The sequence below is a fragment of the Eleutherodactylus coqui genome, chromosome 3, assembly GCF_035609145.1.
Source record: "Eleutherodactylus coqui strain aEleCoq1 chromosome 3, aEleCoq1.hap1, whole genome shotgun sequence".
Lineage (NCBI taxonomy): Eukaryota > Metazoa > Chordata > Amphibia > Anura > Eleutherodactylidae > Eleutherodactylus > Eleutherodactylus coqui.
The window spans coordinates 40,837,619-40,855,839 of record NC_089839.1 but is presented as its reverse complement, the minus strand read 5'-3'; the positions used below and the strand labels follow the sequence as shown (position 1 = coordinate 40,855,839).

The window sequence follows — 18,221 nt, the reverse complement described above, 5'->3', positions numbered from 1 at the left end:
AGAGTTTTCAATATTTATTGAAGCTTTATTGCTGAGGATTAGGTGACATTACTTTTTGCAGTCGAATTGCATACTGTGTCTTGGCTCCCTCTGATAATTTGTTACAAACCAAATCTCTCCACTGCTCGAAATGCAAAGATATTCAGAAATTTGCTGATGCCGATGTAGCAAAATATATGAAAATGACCTTAAAATATTGATTAAAGGGTGACACCAATTTAAAGTATATGTAGGAGTCTCAGATCAATGCTTTACATTTGCTCTAATAGATTATTTTTGCATAATAGTCGACTTTTTGTGTTAAAGCCTTTTTTGCATGAATATTTTACTTCTGGTATTAAAGGATCTGCAGTAAAAGTTAGAATTAGAATGTGCCCCCCCCTCTTAAGTCACCGAACAAAGGAGAGATTCCATTGACAACTTATAGTACTTGTACACTGGATAGTCATATCACCATGGGGTTAATACATTAGCAATGCATTTACGAAGAAGGGATTTGTGCTTTAAAAGGGGTTATCCAGGATATTTACTATTGCTATCCTCAGGATAGATCATCTATAGGTAATTGGTGGGTGTCTGAATCTCAGCAGGTCAACTGATAGCATATGGGTTAATTGTCAGATTAATAGGGATACTACTGCTGACAGCCCACTGATCCCAAAAACAGGGCTTGGGTGTGACCCGATGTGAGGGCAGCAGTAGTCACATGTGCACCACTACTCCATTTACTTCAGTGGGTCTGCTACAGATAGCTAAGATCAAGCTCTCCAGGGGTCCCATTAAAATGCATGGGGCAGTGGTGTTCATGTCTGGTCCCTCTTGACTTCACTTCAGGATGCATTGGAAGCCCATTCTTGGAATCAGAGTGGGTCCTAGCGATTAGACCCACACCTATCTGAAAGTTAATCCCTTTCCTGTGAATAGCAGGTAACTTTTTTCATGGTATAACCCCTTTAATGCATTAAAGCATTACTTCTGGGGGAGAATAACCCTGATGATATGGTGCCTGATGTAGCACCATACAACTATAGATAGAGTGCCCCACCAATCTGTAAGCTATCCTCTGAATAGGGGATAATGTTCCATTGTGGCAAAATCCCTTTAAGTTGGGGGCATATGAAAGTTAGAGTGCTGTATAACGATTCCCTACAACTCTGAGATTTTATGGAGCCATACAATAAGATCACTTTGTGAGAACCAAGAATCCACAGTCAAGACTGCCTTTAGTAACACTGATGGGTTTGAAATCAAGAAAGGCGTCCAACAAGGCTGCATTCTATCCCCAGCCGTGTTCAACTTGTATGCCAAAATGATCATAAGGCGATGCAATCTGGAAGAATCCCCAATTGGAATGAAAACTGGTGGATGAAACATAAACAATCTTCGATATGCTGACAACGCAACTCTACTTGCAGAAAATGAAAAGGACCTTGAATACCTAGTTCGAAGAGTCAAGGAAGAAAGCGAACACATGGGACTGTATCTCAATATTAAGGAAACAACAGCAAGCAATGTTGTACCACGCATAACAATCGATAATGAAGAAATTGAATCAGTCCAAGATTTTACTTTCCTTGGATCCAAGATCGACTGCATCGGGGCCTGAAATCAAATGAAGAATCAGCCTTGGCCGTAGTGCAATGCAAGGAATGGCGAAGATATGGGAGAGCAAAGACATCAGCATTACAACAAAGATCTGAATAATCAATGCAATCATTTTCCCAATAACTACATATGTGAAAGCTGGACACTCAAGAAAGTAGGCAGAAGAAGGATGGAGGTCTTTGAACTTTGGTGCTGGTGGCGTATGCTGTGCATACCATGGACAGAGATGGTCACAAATAAGGCGATCGTAGACCATGTCAGACCAAACGTATCATAGAAAGCAAAATCACCAAGCAAGGGCTTTCATAGTTTGGTCATGTCATACGAGCCAATTCTCTCGAAACAACATGAATGCTCGGCAGAGTCAGTGGGTCCAGAAGAAGAGGATGCCTAAGAACATGCTGGCCAGACACAATCAAGGTTGACAAAAACATGACTGGAAAATCTAAAGTGGCCAAAGACAGGGAAGCATGACGTATGCCGATCCACAAGGTGACCGAAAGTGGGCAACCACTGAACGGATAAATCATCATTACAACTCCCTAGAACCCTAAGATTTTTGCAGAAGGTGATCACTTGTTCTAAAGTTTCAGTTGGCCCAAAACTTATATTTTCTTGTTGGGATTTCTTTTGGGGGGTCGGATGGTGGATTGTAATAGAAAATTTAGTACTATAGAATTTCTCCATTCCAGGGCTCTTTCCCACGAGCGCATATACAGCGACGGCGTTTTTACGCCTGCTCCATATAAGCGCCTGAATGGGCATTTTTCCGTGATGACGGCCAGCGTTTTCTTGTCCATTCATATGACCATAAGCAGCATTTGTAGCGATAAAATACGCCGCACTCCGGAAACCCTCACTCTGCCAAAATCTTCAGGATGCCTTCACCTGTAAGCTTTTCACAGCATTGGACGTTGCAAAAATGCCTCCCCCGCCCTTCTCTTTCCCTGCTCCTATAGGAGTCTATAGGACCCACCGGCATATATTGGCCAAAACATAATTCCAGAACTATGTTTTGGCTGAGTGTAAATGTGCCGGCCGTGCATATGTTCTATTTTTCACGCTGCCGGCGTATTTCCACGCCATATATTTGCCCATGTGAACGGCTGCACTAGAAACCAATGCTTCACCATATATACGCCCAGGCATGAATATGTGGCGTACATGCGCTCAAGGGAATGAAACCTAAGGAACATAGTATGTTAACCTAAAAAAAGGCATATGTCCATCTAGATCAGCCTATGAAGTCAAATCAGATAAGATTCACTGGGCGCCATACTGTACCACTACCAAGCACGGGCAGCGTCTAACTAATCAAAGAAAATGTAACAATTTCTCCACGTTGTATTTTTTTTCTTTGAAACATCTTACATATTTTAGCGCTGGTAATTCACAGCCAGAGGCGATAGGAACCGAGCATCAGAAACTAAGGCATAGCTTCGGAAATTATGTAAATTGCCTCCTTTCATGTCAGTGTCAGTTTGCATCAATATGTCAGGGTTCCGGGTGCCAATTTTTGTTCTGCGTGCTCCGATGCATACTAGACTTGTGGTAATGGAGACCTCATCGTTTGTAAAGTCGAGCCATCTACCACACGATTCTCCGAGAGATAAGAAAAACTAAGAACAGTTACAAAAAAACAAGATGCTACCATATTCAAATGAGACACAACAAAATTTGCATCTGTATCGCAGGCAGTTAACTTTCTTTTCGAGCCATTGAAATGTTCACACCTGCTCTATGAATATCTGTCAGAGAAAATAAACGAGATTGGAAAAAGTACATTCTCTTAGAAGTTAGATTTGCTTTACTCTCCATTTTGAGAAACTATTTAGGGATCCTATTGGGATAAAGTAATGCCAGTCTAAGCGCCACCTAGTGGAGGGATTATCGGGATATATGTAGAATGTTAGCACAGTGCAAACTTTTGGTATTTTTTTTTTATTAAGTGGTCACATTGACATTCGCGTAAAAAAAAAAACGCAAGTGTGTGCGAGCCCTGAAGGTGGTTACATAGGGCGATAAAAATGTGCGTTTTTGACGCTATTTTCACCTGTTGTGATAGCCAGTTAAAAGGAGATTATGAAACCAAGAAATGTCAATGGTTTCTTTCCCACTTGTGATGTTTTCACTGATGCAATGTTCAGGAGATAAAACATCGTGGTACATTCTATTTTTCTGCGTTTTGCGATTTTTTTTTTATCTCCCATTGTATTCTAAGGAGCCTGCGTTTTATCCATTCATTCATTCATTCATTGCAAGAGTGAATTCTGCAATGAAAATACGAACCAAACTCCGCATGCCGATTTTGGTTCAGATTTACTCCACAATGTGTGATTGTACTCTTAAACTACACCAAAAGGCAGATTATATATATATTGTGACACAAGGGGATTTATCACAACTCGGGAGTGCCACCCACTCCTCGCAAGATGGTTGGCGTCACTTGACAACAAAAACGTTCTTTATCTAGCACTTGACAGTTTTATTGTATCATCACAATGGTGCCCAACACTTCACACTCCGCATTACACCAGTACAGAAATCAACAGCTGGCCACCTGGCCTCTAACTAAACATTATTGTATAGTTGTCCCTAACTCCTAATTACTAAGCAGAGGCACCAGTTCTCTGCAGTAGGACCTTCCACAGAGCCATCTAGTGGTCAATTTTGGTATCACTGCAATAGATGATTTTTTAATTTAAAAAAAAAAAAAAAAAAGGTGAGAGACTATGAGGAGAATTCATAAATGGCTTTTGAAAAAGTGGGTTGGGCTTGGCTAAAAGGGGCAAGGCTGCACACAGCTCGTCAAATTCACTATAGTTTATGCCACAAACTGTTGCGAGAAGCTGCGCAGTAGTCATTCCACGACTCGTGAGTCCTGAGTGACTTCTCACTCACTGCCCTGTCAGGGGCCGTGTGTACATGGGCGAACCGTCGCACGTAATTGCTTGTTTGCTTGTTTATTTGCATGAGTATTGGCCTGTTTAAAGGTACATTATGCGCTTCTGCAGACAGGCGATTGTACAAAATAGCTTGCACAAACCGTGGAGAGTACAACCCATTGCTTTCAATGGGTTCCCTCATATTCCATGTTTTTACGCTATGTTGTTGCGCATGTGAAAATATGCGCAACATGCTCTATTTTTGGGCACATTTGTGCACCCAAGGCACCATAGGTGTCTATCGATAACACTGGGGATTAATTAATGAACAGGTCTGGCAGCGTAGAAACGGACGGAGGAATGCGCGGATATGTTCAATAGCCGGTGAGAGCACTCCCATCATAGCACAATTACGTCGAGAGAATCTATGCATACGTTTTGTACGAACCCTATGGGCAGCTTCAGATGAGCGTGCATGCGCACAGAATCTCTGCGCACATTGTTTTTGCGCATGCATTTCGCAAACGCAAAAAAATAAGCGCAAGATGCTCTATTTTGGTGTGTATTTGCACACCCAAGGCATCATAGGAGTCTAGGGGGCTGCCCAAATACAAACCGGATTCCCAATGCAATTGCGTAATGAACTGCACAATTTTACAACGAAATTGAAAACACCGGGTACTGGTTACCCTGCACAGCCTTTTAAATCACGGCCCGGGTGTGTCCTGCACCGATGTGGCCGGTCCCCTTTAGCGCAGAAAGTACAGTATAAGGGCTGCTTTACACGAGCGTATATCAGCTAGCATTTTTACGGCAGGCTGATATATGCTTCAATCTAAGCAGTCCCCCCTTCCCTACCCCTCACTGGCTCTTTGCCTCTCTCCTCCCCTCCGAGGGGTTTGCATAGCCAGCAATGGGAGTGGGCAGGACAAAGCGGAGCTTATCTTCCACCCTTGTCCCGTCCCCTCCCATTGCAAACGCCGGAGTGGAGGAGAGAGGCAGAGAGCTGGTGAGGGGGAGCAAGGGGAGGAACTGCTTAGATGGAAGCGTAAATCGGACCGCCGTGAAAACGCCTGCCGATATGCGCTCATGTAAATAAGCCCTAAAGTGCAGAAATGCATACAATAGCATGACCTTCACAGCGCAAAATGTCACAATATCGTGTCCATTTTTGGAGCCACCCTAGACCCAGCATGTAAAAAACAGTGTTAGGGCTGCTTCTTAGGGCGTATTTGCATGTGTTTTTGCGTGCGTAAAATTTACATGCGTAATACGCAGAGAATAGAACGCATTGATTTCAATGGGTTTGCACACATTTCTATGCAAATGACAGCATGCACTATTTTTGTGCATATTTCGCATCGAGGGTCTCTATTAGAGATGAGCGAACGTACTCGGTAAAGCACTACTCGTCCGAGTAATGTGCTTTATCCGAGTACCTCCCTGCTCGTCCTGAAAGATTCGGGAGCCGCTGCTGACAGGTGAGTTGCGGCGGGGAGCAGGGGAGAGCGGGCGGGAGAGAAGGAGAGAGAGATCTCCCCTCCGTTCCTCCCCGCTCTCCCCTGCAGCTCCCCGCTCCGCGGCGCTCCCCGAATCTTTCAGGACGAGCGGGGAGGTACTCGGATAAAGCACATTACTCGGACGAGTAGTGCTTTACCGAGTACGTTCGCTCATCTCTAGTCTCTATAGAAGCCAATGTTGGTTGCAGAAATGTGTGCACAATACGCGAGGGGGTGAAGCACTGCGCAATTCCATCAGAAAAAGAAAAATCTGGTCCTCATTACATGAATTAACCATTTAAATCAGGGTGTGGTTATGTATAGTAAAATACGCAGACTCGTGCACAAAAGAGACTTGCTGCAAAAACGTTGAGTTGAAGTGCGCGCAAAAGTGAAGCCACCGTTAGATAAATCCCCCCTGTGTGTGTGAAGACCTAAAAATTCCTGTCCGCTGTATACCGCCTGCAGGTTTGCTGCTGCTATAACGGTGTGATAGTATACTATACCGAGTGCTCTCCAGTCACTGAATGTACTGAGACACAAGTTCCCACCAATCTAATTATCCTGAAGTCCCAGTACTGCGGTTTATTTGTTACCCAGCGTTATCATGCCATCATTCTGCGTGAATCCCTGGGCAGAAGGGGATAAGCACTGAATAGGTAGTGTATCACACCTGATTACCCTCTTCACATCTGCTTTCTTTCTGCCTTTTCTATCTGAAGGACAAATTGTGCATGCATCCAAGACACTAATAGCAGCGTGCAAGCGAAATATATAGCTACATCGCGCAGAACCGGCTTCAGAATAGCAAAACGCGTGAGAGTACACTTGACAATTTGCAGGAAACACCTCCTATTACTTCCAGTAACAAAAGACACAGCTGCAGGGAGCCAATTAGGGTTGTCGGCCATCCAAATGTTTGTGACTGAAAGCAGCCTCTTGCTAATGTCTCCAAGGGTCACAAGTAATAACCCTGTCATGTAGCTTGCAGTCCAAATACCAGCCACTCATCAACCTATAGTGAAGATTAATATGGGACTTTCAGGAACAAAACAACACCTCTGGTGAAGGAGAATTCTTGGGTTTACACAGAGCAAGGTGGAAAATAACATAATACATCACGGGATGAAGCCGCCGAGAAATTAGGGCAGCGCTTCCAAATATTCACAAGTCTAGAAGTAGGCCATATTTTTATTAGCAGAAACGGCATGACTTCAGGTGTATTGGGACGGAATTTGTCAGGTACGGCGGAGCTGAGTGTGTCAGATGTGGCGGTGCGGAGATTAGTGTTTGCTGTATTGGATCATCTGTAAGTTTATGCGAGAATATATTAGAATTGTCCTTATGCAATTTATTGACACTGATATACGGTAATATTAGTTTGCAACAATTTGCAAGTGACCCTCCGGGACACTGACCGGAAAGGGAAAGGGTATATGACTGGCTGTTGTTCCCTGCCGATGTTTATCCAATCTATCGGTTGTTTGATCCCGTTTCAAGGTGACGGCCATAATTTTTTAGCTACCTAGCATTGCTCTCTGATTGGCCAGTTCTGATTATTTGAGCAGTGCTGGACAATCATAAAGCAGGTATAGTGCATGAGTAGTCTACCAATCCATTTCGGGATTAGGTAGTCTGAAGATTGCATTGGCCATATTGGATGGCGGGAAATTGGACCCGAAGCTGGTGGATCAGAAAGGTAACAGCTTGGACATGAGGACTAAAAGGCTTATTCAATGAAACAAAGTTTTTGCCTATAGGAGAGGGGATAACTATTCAATTGGTGGATGTTGGACTGCTGAGACCTCCACTGATCCCAAGAATGGGGGCCCCAGAGATCCTTGAATGAATAGACTGGTGGTACTCAATCAGAGAGCAGTTATAGTGCATGAGTAGTCTACCAATTCACTATCGGGATTAGGTAGTCTGAAGATTGCATTAGCCATATTGGATGGCTGAAATTTGGACCTGAAGCTGGTGGATCAGAAGGGCAGCAGTGGTTAACTTAATTGCCACCTTCAATCCCAGGACATAATTTTGTTTTAGGACCACTTTAAAGCCCAATGTCCATGGGCAGATTTGCGGAAGATCTGCAATTCAAACCGTCCACAGGGAAACATGGGCATCCGCAGCTGAATCGTTTTGGTGCAGAAAACAATTCACAGCATGCTCCATTTTAATGTGGTGCCCACATGGATGGCTTTCATTGAAATCAATAGAAGTCGACTGAACCGCGGCCCGTCTGCAATTGACATTGCAGATGGGCTGCAAATTCCCGGACATGTACGCACAGTGCTCCACCACAGGCAGGGTCAGATAACTATTCGACTAGTGGATGCCCGACTGCTGAGACCTTCACTTATCCCAAGAAAGAGGGCCCTGAAGGTTTTTGAATGAATAGACTGGTGGTGCTCATGTTTGACCACAGCTTTATTAATTTCAATAGGATTGCCACAGAAAGCGGAGTTCAAGCAATTGACTAACTCTAGCAGTCCCACTGGATTAATAAAATGGTGGTGCACGTATGTGACCACCGCACCACTCATTCGGTGATTTTTCGGACCCCCATTCTCATGATCAGTGGGTTAACAGTGGTCAGACCCCCACTGATCCCCATCCTGTGGATAGAGGATAGCTTTATTTTCTGTGACAAATCCTATAACTGACTGCCCCTCTTTAGGGCCAATGTCCACATCAGGTGCATTTAATTGTGAATTTTGGATGTGGTTTAGATGCAAATATACTGTGACCAGAGATGAGCGGGTACCAAAATGCTCGGGTGCTCGATATTCAAGTCGAGCTTTTCGTAATATTCGAGAGCTCTATTCGAGTAATGAACCCCATTGAAGTCAATAGGAGACCTGAGCATTTTTGTATTTGACCCGCCTGGTGCCGTGCTTTTTTTTTCTCTCTCTCTCTCTCCCCCAGCAAGCCACATACTGCTGTGGACGTGCGCACATATTCAATAGAGTTGAGCAAACATGCTCGTCCAAACTTGATGCTCGTTCGAGTATTAGCATACTCAATGGTGCTTGTTATTTGAGCGAGTACCACACAGATTTTGACCCCTCACCGTTTTGACCCCTCACCGCATTACGAGAGAGAGAGAGAGAGAGAGAGAGAGAGAAAAGCTTGGCACCAGGCGGGTCAAATACAGAAATGCTCGGGTCTCCCATTGATTTCAATGGGGTTTGTTACTCGAATAGAGCTCTCAAATATTATGAAAAGCTCGACTTGAATAACGAGCACCCGAGCATTTTGTACTCGCTCATCTCCAGTATTGAATACACAAGGATTCTGAGCCAAACTCAACATGAAAAAACTCTTAAGTCAGCAAGGTTTCAAATTAATGATAACAGACTAAAAACTAATTTAAAGGGGTTTTTTCGAGAGAAAACTATTGATGACCTATCCTCAAAAGAGACAATCAATAGTTGATCAGCCAGGATTTGCCACTTGGGATCCCCACTGATTGCCTGACTGAAGTGACAGTGGTACATTCCAGGCATAGTGCCATACATTATACAGTGGCTGTTTCCAGTATTGCAGCTCAATCTCATTCACTAGAATGGGTCTGAACTGCTCTCAGGCCATGTGACCAATAAACGTGACATCGCAAGCCTGAGAAGAAGCCACAGTGCTCGCCTGAGCACCATAGGATATTAAATCATCTGATCTGTAGAGAACTCAAGCGCCAGACACCCGCTGATCAGTCATTGATGGCCCAAGGATAAGTTTATCAAAAGTTTAATTTTTGAAAACCCTTTAATTCAAGGTTACAGTATCCATATGCAAACAGGAAAACACATTCAGCTCTGCTACATACAATACCGCACATCAGCAATGAAACCAACAATGGCCGCAAAGCTACATTTACCAAAAACATCCTTTAGCGCACATTTATTTGCTATTAAAGCACCTGCATTAGGGACTACACTTGTAGCAATTATGTATGATCCCGTGGCCACGTCTAAGATGTCTCTGATAAACTGGAAAGACATAATCAAAATCTGACTTCTTGTAAGTGGCGGTTCTTACATTGTGTATATCATCTACAAATTATGCATAAAGCAGCGGTTTGTATTTGAAAAGTGGTTTTAATTAAATTTATGCTCATAGTTAATTAAAAGGTCGTCCTCTCCAAAAACCGTATGTGCATTCTTCTTGAAACCGCAGTAAATATGTGATCTTCAGTTCTTCGTCTTGTCATGTATCTATTTGTGGAAAAGCTTGGATGCAACGAGTACAGATACCGGTATCATATCGGCTCCCAAAGCTGCTGCTACTCAGCTTTCTCAGACTTGTGAATGGTAAATCTGACGTGTCAGAGCACAATCATACCTACGGCCCCGCGGTTCCGGTCGATTTAAATGGTTTAGCTCCATCATCCTAACTCTGAAAATAACAAAACGGCCGGCTCCAGTGCTTGGGTCATTCCATGACAAATCACCCAAGGGGTAACAAACAACCATCTCTGGTTTTTACGAAATGTTGCACATTCATTTGTCACTAGAATGTGTGTATATATATATGTATATATATACATATGTATCTGAATCTTCAGACCCATCGGGTCATGGGGGCAATAAATATCGTGGGGGTCAATATTTTGACAGTCACCTAGAATCATATTTTTTTATGCTTCATATCTTGGAAGCTCTTGGGTGCGGAAATATGTGCAAGGTGTCACTTTAAGTTGTATGTCCAAAAGCAGATTTCTCACCTATTCATGATATGAGGCCTATTCAGGTGTATTTTGTCATATTTGATACCACTAAATGGGCTGTCAGTATAGTCGGTCACAATCAAAATTATTTTTTGTCAAACCTACAAAGAACAGCTCCCTGAACACCACTGAAGCCCAGGATGGTTTAAAGGGGTTGTCCAGTTGAAAAGCACTAGTGGCCTATCTGCTGAATAGGTCATCAATAGTAGATCACCAGGGTCTACCGCACAGGAGATCTGTCAATCAGCCTGGCTTAGCATTACAGATACTGAAGTGAATGGGAGCATTGCTTGTAATACCAAGCATGTCCACTGCAGCGGGAACAAAGCTGTGTACTTCCTGCAGAAAACATAAGAACACCAACTTAGCTGATCAGCAGGGATCCCAGGCAGCAGACCCCCATCAATGTATTATTGATGGCCTATCCAAATAACAGACCATCAATAGTTTACAACTGGACAACCCTTTTACGCTTGTCCGTTTGCTTTCCCTTTTTTAAAACCCTTTGAAATCAATGGGGAACAAAACAGATCCGTTCATTTGGTTATATTTCAGTTTCTCTCCTCCAAAAACGGAGCAGAGAGATAGAAACCCTGAACTGACCCTAACGCAGGCGTGAAAGCAGCTTTAAAGGGAACTTGCCATGATAAACATGAGCTGCATGATATTATAGAGCAGGAGGAGCTGAGCAGATTAATATATAGTTTTTAAGAAAAACATTAAGTACAACTTGTATTATATGCCTTTAAACACCTGCTACCTCCAGTGGGTGGGGCTATTAATGACTGACAACCTTCTCCATTACTGAAGAGTCCCGCCCACTGGACTCCTAAGAGCAGGGGTTTAAATGAGTATAAGTTCCACTAAATCTTTTCCTATAAAGTTATATATCAATCTGCTCGTCTCTTCCTGCTCTATAACTTGCTGCCCAGAGCTCTGACAACATGTTCAGTGTGACAGGTTCTTTTTATATAATATTTGATTAGAATTTTTAGCAACTTGACAGAAGGGGACAACTCAAGGACTCAGATTTCCTGTGAATTCAGTGAGAACTACACAGCTTTATCTCGCTGGCTTCAGTCTTGATATAATCAGACATGGATGGTTATTCTTATTGCCCTGGGATATGACACAAATTTGATACATACTCCGCTTTGGAAACAAGTCAACTTATGATGCAGAGACGATTTTGGATTGCAATCCAAGGAATTAGAATACTCATTTCAAGCAGAAGAAAATACAAAAACATAAAACAATAGCGAAGACAGAAGAGGAAAAATGTAGTTTACCGTAAATAGAAAAGAAGAATAAAGACCCCCAATATGTAGGATCCCTTCCTTCAATTACAAATGAAGCAATTCTCCATCAGCTACATTTACTGAAGCAGAGAACCCTTAACATTCTTACGAGGCATCATGGGAGATGTAGTGAACCAGTAGCTGGGTCTGTAATCAATATGCTACAGTTGCTTTTAGTTGGCTAAGGGTGGCTTCACATCCGCATTGGAAACTCTCGTCGCATATCCGACACAAATATTGGAAGAAAAAGCGCTAAATGCAGCAATTTTTCTTCCGGCTAAAAGCTGGGCTGTTAAGTGGAAAGCAAAAGGACCCGATTATAATCAATGGGGTCCATTCGGCGCTTTTGGGTTAAAACCTAAGGCTTCCTGCCCATGGTGGTGTTGGCAGCAGAGTCCGACACGGCGCCCCACAAAGACTCCATACTCACCTCTCCGGATCCGCCGCGCGAGTCCTGTCTGGCAAGCGGTGCGCATGCACAGTGCAGCGCATGACACGCCTGCGGTGGGCGGTGATGCATAATCACGCGATACGTCTGCTGTGCTTACAGCAGAAGTATTGCGCGACGGACAGCTCGCTGTTGGACATGCGCAGTACAGATTTTTTTTTTCAAATTTTTTCCCGGCTGTCGTTAGGAGATGATGCGGACTCTGCAACCTGTACGCAAAATTAATTGCGGACAGGCGCGGATTGTTGAAGTGAATGGAAGCCGGCCGCGCAGATACTGCGCAAGAATAGAGTATGCTGCGATTTTCCCTCCATGAGCGGAAACCGCAATTCATTTCCACTCGTGTGTAGGAAGAATCGTTTTCCCATAGCATGCTATGGATGGTATTTGCTGCAAATCCGCGGTGCGGCAAAATATCCGTGTGTGTGCAGGCGGCCTTAGAAAGGAAGAAATATTCAATAATTATAAAGATTAAGAGAAAATATTACACTTTATAACAATTACAGTGGAAAGAGATGTAGTAGAGCTGAGTTTGTTATTTGGTGAACTTCTGATGACATCACATCTGTGGTTTTCCATAGACCTGTAGGTTAATCAGCTCACTGGCTTTAGTCACAGAACAGTAACAGAGACGTTAGAGGGGTTGGATGGAGCGGCGGTCAAGCATGTGCAGTGCCGCTCCGTTCATTTCAGTGGCGTTAATGGAAATAGCCGACTACAAACATCCAGCTATCTCTAGAACTATGTCTGAAGATAAATAGAGTGGCGCCGCGGATATACGACCATTGCTTCATTCAATCTCTTCTTCAGGGCTTAAACAGATGGGCACATACGCTAAAATGCTCGCCGCTGTGGAGCGTATTAATGCATGAACATGCGCAGTGCCACTCCATTCATTTTAGTAGGGTTTACGGTAATAGCTGAGTACAAGCGCATGGCCATCCCACTGAAGATGAATGCAGAGGCTCAGCGCATGCTCAACCTCCACTCCATGCAATCTCCTGTTCACTGTGAGAAGTGCAGGAACCCCACAATGAGGAGGGAAAGAGAACATGTCAGTTGGCTTAACGCTTTATGGCATTCCCATCTCATTATGGCATTCCCATCTCATCTGTGGTTTTCCATAGATCTGTAAGTAAATCAGCTCACTGTCCTTATTTAAATAACAGCGGGGCTTTAAAACATCGCAAGAGCTGCTGCTCTGCTAGATCTGTATGCAGTTTAAAGACGCTAGACTGACCTGATGTTCGCTATGTGAACATAAAATGTTTGCAGAAGTGCTTGTTGTGAACTTTTAAATCTGCTCGGTTAGGTGATTGTTCAGAGTGCCACTTTGTATTTGGAGCAGATATCTCTCTCTCACTGCTTCTCTCGTTCTAGTCCCTTTTCTTTCTTGCTGATTCTCTCTCGCCGCTTCTCTCTCTCTCGCCACTTCTACCTCACCACTTCTCTCTCTCACTGCTTCTTTCTCTTGCCAATTTTCTCTCTCTCTATGCTTTTATCTCTCTCTCTCGCCGCTACTCTCTCTCTCTCTTGCTGCTTCTCTCTCTTACAGCTTCTCTCTCTCTACCCTATTTTCCCTCTCTCTCACTGCTTCTTTCTTTCTCTCTAGCCTCTTTTCCCTCCCTCTCGCTGCTTTTCTCTCATTTTGCTTTTATCTCTCTCACCGCTTCTCTCTCTTATGCAGCCTGTCTCTCTCTCGCTGCTTCTCTCTTTCGGCACATCTCTCTTAGCCCCTTTTCTCTCTCTTGCCGCTTCCCTCTCGCCACTTCTCTCTCCCACCACTTCTCTGTCTTACTGCCTCTCTCTCATTAGTTTTCTCTCGCTGCTTCTCTCTCACTCTATGACTGTATCTCTCTCTTGATACTTCTCTCTCTCGACGCTTCTCTTTCTCACCGCTTCTCTCTCTCTCACCCTCACCACTAGCACTGCTCGCCGCTTGTGCCACTCATGTTGCTCTCGTATTCACTTAGCAACACTTCACTTTCTAGTGTTATGCGCCCAGAGACTTAGCATAGGAACTTTGACCTGGCCTGACAGGTCACTCGGTGCATCAAACTCACATTCTATGATTTTACAGCGGTGGTGAGGATTTACCAAATCTAATGACTCTAAAATCAGCCACCAAAGGTCACACAAAGGGGTCAAAGTGAGGTGCAGGAAGAAGCCTGCAGGTTTTTTTATATTAGATGCGGATGCATAAAGCACTAAATGGCTTTAGGCTTTCCATGGTGTTCGTATCGGGAATCCCCTTCATAGAGCAACCAGAGAACTTTATTCTGGGGACCTAAACACATGGGTGCATGCGCAAATTCACAAACTTTTCTCGCACGTAGTAATATCGTCCAAGAACCCCGATAGAACAAAGCCATTGGAATCGATTGTTTTGATTTGTCACTTTTTACAGCCATAATCTTCACGGCTGATAAAGCTGTAAAATCCTGGCCCTCTGAAGAAGCCCCAAGGCCGGACTCACACAGACGTATTTGCATGAGTACTTGCACTCAGAAGATTTGCACTCACAATACGAAGATAATAGATCCCATTGATTTCTTTGGCTTCACTCACATGCATGTATTTGGCGTGCACAGTTCCGTCACGCCCCAAAAATTGCAGCATGCTTTACCTTCCTGCGCATTTGTATAGAGCCCATCGTGAACTCACTAAACTAATTGGCCATTTCAAAGGCTGAGAGCATTCGCCCATGACGGTCGCACACAAAGAGTACAGTAAAACACACTGTTGCACATGCAAATATGCAACACTCAATGTGCAAAAATGTGGCGCAAGTGCGGGAGCAAAAATGCATGTGCTCATGGGAATCCAGCCTCATTACATGGGCTGTAAATTACTGACAGTGGAATGTATGAAGATTCTAAGCATTTCCCCGTGCGACAATTGGTAAAAAGACTTATTAAATACCGAACCGCGATGTCACCCCACAGCCATTATATTTCATGTTCTAGTCTCCCTATAAAGTAGAGCTCAGGTATAATTCCTGGTTTATAACCTTTTGCTTTATATGACAATTTAGGCAATTATAAAGACCTCATTAACGATATATCATCATTGCTAAATGTATCACAAAGTGCAAAGAGAAGTCCCGGAATATGAAAAGGAGCGATCCCGCTCTAAAGCATTGTAGCTGATCCAGCACTCCCACTTATTTCCCAAAGCACCTTGCTTTCCAATGCTTAATCGGGAAGGAAGTCCAGCACGCCGTCACGTAACCCCCTGCAGGGCATTTTCACTGCTTCCGTTGACATAGAGTGCATGTAGAGCCTAGTACTTCTGGCCAAGGCAATGTAAGCTACTACACTAGTGACAAAGCGTTCATTATCTGGCCAGGTTGTCATGCATGTGCCTGCGCGGTCCGGAAACAGTCATGTATGTGCAGTTTGAACTGGCACCCGCATGTGCGCTCCACGGAATACTGTCCCAATTGATTGCCAAGCATGCACCATTTTTTGATGTTGTATGGCATTGGCAACCCAAGAAAGGAGGAAGAAGAGCCAGAATGGAAACCAGCGCTATTACTGCTAGATGTGGGAGGTGTGTGAGTGGTTGTTCATCAGTACCTTGCATCTGTGCAATTGTTCCTCCATATAGCCGTTTGGCCGTCTGCATGTTGAGGGAGGTGGTGCATTTATCTGCCCTCTTGTACATTGGTAAGTAGATCTGCACTAGAGGCTTCAAAAGGAGCTTATATTGCAGATGTGAATGGGGCCTAATAGTTAGGGGCTCCTGAAGTTGAGCCTCCATCTGAATTTCCCAATAGGGTATTTGAAAATTGGGGCGGATGGAAATGGCCAGGTGCAAGGGCTTGGCTCTCTCCAGCTCCTGCCCTGGCTGACCCACACTCTACAGGCAAACAGATCTAATCATTAACCCTTTTGGGACCCACCAATTTCTTGTATGTTCTAAACACCAGCTGAACTGACGAAGGGGTTATCCCCGAAACGTGTTTTCATAAGCTGATCACATACTTTATTAAATAAAAGGACAAGTTTCCCAAACCTTTGATCACTTCCTATTTGCTTTAACCTGGAGTGTTGCGGCTTCTCCACTGCCAGTTTCTTAGTTCTATCCTCTTACTCTATCATGCCCATCCAGGTGTTGCGTCATCTGGTCAGGCAGCACCTCCACTATTGAAGTCACTCTCTTTACCACTTTTATAGTATCATTGTTCACAGCAAACACAACTATATGGGTTTTGCTCCACCCCTCTTTTTCCTCCTCGTCCACAAACAGACGGATAGACAGACAAACAGAGAGAAAGAGACAGACAGGCAGAGAGAAAGACAGACAAGCAGAGAGAAAGATAGACAAAGAGAGAGACCTGTAGGCTTTTTTATATTAGATATCTGCTCCCAATGCAAAGTGACGCTAAATAATCACCCAACCAAGCAGATTTAGAAGTCCACAACCACCACTTTCGAAAGATTGCATGTTTGCTTAGCGAACGTTGGGTCAATCTAGTAATACTCATTTTGATTCTCGCTCCGACGTCCTAGTACTTTTGGTAGGATAGTCCCGCAGCCCATTGTGTCCAAACACACAAACTTTTGTATTATAATTATTAATATGAAGCTCCATAAAGTGGCGATCCATCATCTTTTTATGAAGAACACGGCGGGACTGTCATAGCCCGGACTCTCATTACAGTCATTAACTAGCAATATGAAGGTGTTTACAAGCCGTGCGCCGCAGCCAGTAGAAGCTGGATTTTATTTGCCCTTAATATTACCTTATGTGCCATATTCCTGTTATTAATGTGAGAGCAAGAGACTGAATAGCAATAGAAGAGGCATTAACCGCAAGTAACAATATCCCTTGCCTACTGATGCAGACACCGCGCACCGGAATCAACATAATTACATATTTACAGCCTGCAAAATAATTGGATGGATGAAATAAATCCAGTAAAATTAGGTTTATTAATCCTTGCTGCAGATGAGAATATATGCAGGTGCTGAAGGGTTAATCTGAACATAATTCATTATTAAAGCACATTGGAGTACATTATTAATATTAGGTCCATTAATCATTTATTTACACTAGTTAAGAATGGTCTGTTAAGCATGCCGGTAGGAGGTTGGAATGTAGCAGAGCCATTCTGGGGAGGGATGATGAGTTTGCCATATCTGTCCTTCTATATAGGGCTGAGGGTAAAGAAAGGTCGGTTTTGGATAAACGCATTTTAACTCTGTTTTTGGTCCATCTTTGCGGATCTTAATACGGAGCTAATGTCAATCTATAAATCTTTTTACGTGTCCATATTTTTTACTCCTATGTTTTAAAATTGCTACATGTGCTACATTTGTCAACTTTCATCTCCTTATTTGAATTCACAGGTATTATTTTGAATAGCCTTATAAGTCTCCTCACTCACTTACCTTCTACGGGTCTCCCCAAGGAGAAAAGATAGCATTCCTGACCCACATCACAGGCCTCTTGATAGCCAAGCCAGAAACCTACTGCACACTGATGAGGGGCAAACACCCCAAAACAGCTGTCTGTGTATGGATTCTGGCTTGGCTTTCAATTCCCAGTCATTGTTACGAGGCTTGTATAAAGAGTCTAACATTGACTTGCAGGAATGCTGCCTTCCAATGGGACTCAGATTTTTATGCGGGAATCAGGAGGTGGGCAGGTATAAAAATATAGCACCCAGGTCCCTGTCATGTCATCTAACAGCATCATAAGTTACCTTATGGTGATTTAGTAGGATGCCAAATTCCCTTTAAAGGAATTTTCTGG

At 43.6% G+C, this 18,221-nt stretch overlaps 1 protein-coding gene across 5 annotated transcripts in view; it reads right to left on the bottom strand.

The window, feature by feature from the left end:
• NRXN1 (neurexin 1) overlaps nt 1-18,221 on the bottom strand; it is a 1,562,703-nt gene that overhangs the window by 295,722 nt on the left and 1,248,760 nt on the right. The window lies entirely within an intron of this gene.